The sequence below is a fragment of the Chenopodium album genome, chromosome 18 (assembly GCF_948465745.1).
Source record: "Chenopodium album chromosome 18, dcCheAlbu1.1, whole genome shotgun sequence".
Taxonomy (NCBI): domain Eukaryota; kingdom Viridiplantae; phylum Streptophyta; class Magnoliopsida; order Caryophyllales; family Amaranthaceae; genus Chenopodium; species Chenopodium album.
In genome coordinates, this window is record NC_137851.1 from 25,853,358 (window position 1) to 25,859,021 (window position 5,664).

The 5,664-nt window shown below is 32.9% G+C and overlaps 1 long non-coding RNA gene across 1 annotated transcript; it reads right to left on the bottom strand.

Annotated features, from left to right (window-relative positions):
- Window positions 1-1,512: 1,512 nt before the first annotated feature.
- On the bottom strand, window positions 1,513-4,683 carry LOC145590661 (uncharacterized). Its single transcript, XR_014102124.1, has 2 exons — window positions 4,549-4,683; window positions 1,513-2,165 (listed from the first exon to the last, which is right to left on the bottom strand). It is a non-coding gene; the product is annotated as an uncharacterized LOC145590661 (long non-coding RNA).
- Between the last annotated feature and the right edge of the window lie 981 nt (window positions 4,684-5,664).

Genomic DNA, 5,664 nt, shown 5'->3' on the forward strand with positions numbered 1-5,664 from the left:
ATGACCCAGTGACGATCCAATTTTTACACTTGTAATATTGGGGAGTAGATTAACCACAAGTTCTTACATATGCAGCATTCGCAGCATCAAAGTGGGGGGATTTTGAGTGGAGTGTTGGTTACTTTTCACAACTTATTTGTCTATTTACTTTTGAATTTATTTAAACTCGGTTTCATTTATATACTATATTTACTAGTTTGGGTTTTGAATGAGGGCTTTAATGGTTCCAAGTTGTAAGACTTAATTTGGTTTTGTTTGTTGGTTTTGAAACTTATTTATAACTGAATTAGTTTTTCCGCTGCTAATTTCTGATATAACCTTAACGTTTGAACACGTGGCGGTAGCACATCATTAATTCTCTTGGATTTTGTTCAGGGTACTCACAGGTTTAAAGAGAGAATTATTGGGGAGTTGCATGTTTGACAAAATGCTACAATGTAGCATACTTCGAATAATTGAGAAATAGAATTATTTGAGTGAAGGATTTTGAGTAGTGTGAAATTTGACACATTTGAGCTACAAATCAGTTAAAATAATTCTTTGTTCCCCAACTCACTCTTAATCTGTTGTTTTGATCAAACAATTCTATGCTAAATTATATTTTCTAGATGGAAGGGGCTTATATAAGAAGAATCATGCTGTTATATAGAAGGACTGCCAAGCTGTCACTTAGTGAAAACAATTTATGTTTCTCAATAATAATTCACTACTCAAAGAAGCATCCGTTTCACCAGCTGGTAAATCTTTATTCATTTTACTAATTTGTTTTTCTTTGTGTCTTGATAAAATCTAAAAAACAATTATAATATTTGATGTTTCCTACATTATATGGTAATGGCTTGGTTGTTCTAATATGCTTGGTGAGTGCTATAGTAACCCTGACTTGGAGGAAATAATAGAGAAGGGGGAAGATAAATGCTTGGTGAGTGCTATAGTAACCCTGACTTGGAGGAAATAATAGAGAAGGGGGAAGATAAATGCTTGTGTGTTGCTGTGTGCTGGTATTGTGGTATGGTGTAGGTTTTGTTAGGGCTAGGATGTAGGATAAGCTGACAGCAAGATTGAGGAGAGGAGAGTGTGAAGTGTAAACATGTAGCAATTAACTGATATGACTATTGTTCACCAGCCAATCACTAGCAAGAAGTCAGATGTGGTCAAGAAAAGTGGGGAGCAGCGATGGCTGCGGCTCCACGTTATTGGCTCACAGTGGCTTCCAAATGTGGCTGGCAAAAAGTAGTGCTAGAATGCAATGTAACTGCTATGGTTATGCAGAAATTGGGAAGGTTGCAGGCACTTTCCAAATTTTCATCCTCTACAATGATATTATAAGAATCGGTCTTTCTTTCTCATTTATTCCAAGTGAAATGTGGTCATTGTTAGTTGAATAAACCGTGAATTGTTGTCCTTATAGCCTATTAGCTCAAATGGTAGAGCACTATGCAAATGCATAGAAGGTGTAGGTTCGATTCCTACATAGGTTGTCTCTAAATGTAACTAAAAAAAACTCAAAAGTAAATCGAAATATCTCAAAAGTAAATCTTAAGAGATCAAAAGTATAACACTCTAAAGTTATTAAGATACCTCAAAAGTAAATCAAAATGACTAAAAACTAAATCAAATAACCACTATTGTATATGAACAATTATTTGGCTTTGAAAGCCCCGTTTCATCATATAGATATATATAAACTATACATAATTATTTGGTTGGAGAGACTTGGTGGCCTTAATGCTGCAGAGAATAGGGTGCAAGAAGATGACAGGGATCTATAGGCTTGGTGCAAGAACAGACAACCGAAACAAAATCATTTTGTGTGGAAAGCCTGCAAAGGTAGCCTTGCCATGAAAGAGCTGCTGTTTTATCGCCATATGTTGCTCCTGATGATGTGTGTGGTGGCTGTGGGGTAGAGGTTGAATCTATTAACCACGTACTCTTTGACTGCCATATTGAAAGAAAGGTATGGTCCTGCAGCAAATTTGTTCAGCTTCTACATGACGTACCATCTACCTCTTTCAAGGTAAAACTCTTCTGGCTTGTAGTAAAATTGACAAGGATATTTAGGGTGTTTGATAGCAATGGCGTGGCCCATCTGGCTGTGTAGAAACAAAGCTCTCTTTGAGCACACTGAGCTTCATCCGGTTCTGACTGCCAGCAACTTTGTGAATCTGCAATGGAGTACAAATCATATACTTAAAAGGTGTTTGATAGAACTCCCAACTAAAATAACTCAAAAGTAAATCAAATCAACTCTAATGTGTACTAATGTACAGAAACACACTAAAATAACTGAAAATTTATCAAAAGTAAATCAAAATAATTATAAAGTAAATCAAATTAGCTTAAAAAAATCAAAATTCAAAACTAGTATATAGCAAGCTCTTCCAAAGTACCATTACATAGCATTTCATAGTAAGAAAGAGTAAGAGAAACTTGTTACACATGATCTCTTACATCACACTTTGAAGTCATCCTCTAATATATCTCAAAAGTAGATACAAAATACTAAAAAGTTAATCGAAATATTCTAAAAGTAAATAAAAAAAATCTCAAAAGTTAGGTAAATAAAAAATAATTTTATCTAATGAATAAACCTACGAAGGATTCGAACCTACATCTTTTGTACATTTGCACAATGCTCTATCTTTGAGCTAGTAGGCTAGTGTACATTAAAAATTCAAAGTAAAGAAAAATAGATCAAAAGTAAATAAAAAAAAATCTCAAATGTCAACCAAAAAAACTATATTCCAAATAACATATCAACTTCTAGAGGATGAAAAGATTTAAGCTTGGCCCGGTAGTATGAAAAATAAGCATAAAAAATAAAAAGAATCAACCCTCATACACATCACACCACCATATACAACATCAAATTTACTCCCCTCCACTCACCTTTATACATAATATATTTTAAAGTAAAGAAAACAAATTGAAAAGTAAATAAGATATACTCAAAAGTAAATAAGAGAAGCAATAAAAATAACATTAGCATTAAAGCTAGTGTGGTGCCTACGCACCATGAATTAGTTGTATATAAACTAGATATCAACAAAGTATATCATTAAACATGTACCATTGATGATATCATTTGTCTTATCTCACTGGGGATTTTAGATAGTTCTTAGGTACTCAAATAGCTAAGTTTGTTCAGAGGTCTCAAACATTAGTTTTATAGCTCAAAATATTCATCAATAGTAATCCCAAAATAAGAAACTTTTAATGTAAAGAAAAATTACACAAAAGCAAACAAAAATTATTATAAGTAAAGCATAACATTTATAAGAATTAAACGAAGGAAATCTCTCGTATATAACCAAGTACACATCAGTAACATACAAAGCAAATATATAGTTGACTGACATATATAACCACATACATGAAACATGAAAAAGAATAATTAATCAATAGAACAACTATACTCCAACTCTAAGATCTAGTTTAGCTCATTACAAGCTGCAGTTGCATATTCTCAATATGAATATATGACATCAAACAATTATACCCAGAATTCAAAAGCATAACCACTAATTCTGAACAGAACCATTGTCTACTTTAGAGTAATTAATAGAGATCTCACATCTTTGTGCAATTACTCTCGATTCTATATGCCGATCAATGTATAAATAAATCAACATCAATTATTAGTGAATTATCAAATCTGTCAGCAAAGTGAGTTTTAAGTTGGCTAAAATCAGACTTGAACAAGTTGGCTAAAATCAGACTTGAACAAGTCAATTGAAAGGACTTTTTTTTAAATAAAAAATTGGCTATACAACAGGCTGCAGGCCTTATAAAAAATCTGTTCAGCAGCACCATATATTTTTGTACAAGTTCTCTTACAGTACAAAGCAACTCTAAACTCTTACTCTAAGCCCCATTCTAAAATTTAGAACTATAATCAAATTAGCATATAGATACATACATACCCAAAATTAAACCGTAAGTTGTAATTAGGTTCACCAACTTCCAGTAATTCACCTATCACAAAACCCAAAATCAGACACCCAATCAAGCCACAATCACCCAAATCTTTAGACTAATCATCAAATTCTTTCCAAAAAAGCCAATTCAAAATACATCTCGACAAACATCAAAAACAAGAAAAAAAAGTCAATAATATAAGCACAAAAGTCAATAATATAAGCACAAAAGTAAATAACATAATCGAATTAGCCTCATAAAAATTGAATTTTAAATCAGTAACTGAACAATTAAATTACATATCACATTTCACATAAAATCCCTAAATAAATAAAATTCCAACAAGAATTCCAAAAATAAATTCAGAAAACACAAAAAAGAAAAAAAAAAATCAGATTGATTTCTATAATTCCAATCGAAAACCTAATACAATAAAATTGAAATTAGATTCTCTACCTTGGACAAAAAAATCGCAAGAAGGCTCAACAAAAATCTCAACAAAATCGCAGCAAAAATAACCAAAATTGCAAATTGCTCAACTTCAAATAACGAAAACCCTAATTTCAGGCTCGAAATCATACAAAAATCAAACAATTGAATAAAACACAAAAATAACACAGAATATCTTACTTGTACCAATCTGCAATGAAAAAAGTGACGAAGAAAAGCAAATCCAACAATGATCGAGAAGCGCTTAGAAAAATTCGCAGAAGAGAATTTAGAGGAAGAGAGAGAAAATGAAATGAAGAGAGAGAAGGTAAAAATGAAAATTAGATACATTGAAGGTAGTCATTCAAAGCGAGAATTTACCGTTTTACCCTTAATGAAGCGGGTGAAGTGTAGACCTTTGGATAAAGTGCAATGAACAGCTCAGATCAGTTCCTAGTTCTCATTATTCACCTTTTTTTTTTTTTCCTTCCTTTTTTTAAAAAGGTAAGAAAAAAAAAACATTAGAAAGCCCTAAAATATTTATAACAAGACTTAGTTCTCACATACTCCCATATATATATATATATATATATATATTTCCCATACTCTTTTGATTTGTTATTTTATCTTTTCCTTTAGTTTTGTACAACTTTCATAAAAAACTATGAACTAATCGTATGGCCTAGGACCTAGCTAGTCATTTTACTTTTGAAAATAAATAAGGAAAAATTAGAAAAAATAATCCCAACTTTCATCAATTTTGGTACAATAATTCCAACTTTGGATTATTCTGGAATAATCGGAACTTTGGGGGTTTTCTCTTTCTTCAATCCCAAACCCTTAAATTAATAAAACGATTGAAATTAAATTAAATAAAGTTGATTTGGGGCCAAACCCTCAAATAGTTCTACCTTTCACGTCTTGGTTTAAGGATGGAACCTCGGGTAAAGTATGGACTGCTTGGAGTGCTTGGGGGAAGTATTGTGAGAGAATAGGGTAGGCTAGTGTTTAGGCTAGAGGATAGAAGAGGGAATAGAGAATTATTTGATGCCCCAAAACTGCAAAAAAGAGGGGGGTATTTATAGAGGAAATGACTAGGGGATCACACGAAACCCTAGAAAAGATAAGAGCCACGGAAAAACCCTAATCGGGCACCGTGACACGGTGTGTGTACCGTGACAGGGCACTGGGCACCGTCTCAAGGCAATGCCCACCGTGGTGCGGCAGAGGGCGCCGTGTCACGGTGCACAATCCTCCCAAAATACGTCCAAATTCATAAGTGCGTAAAGTGCTTTATGCAAAGAGCACACAGAAATA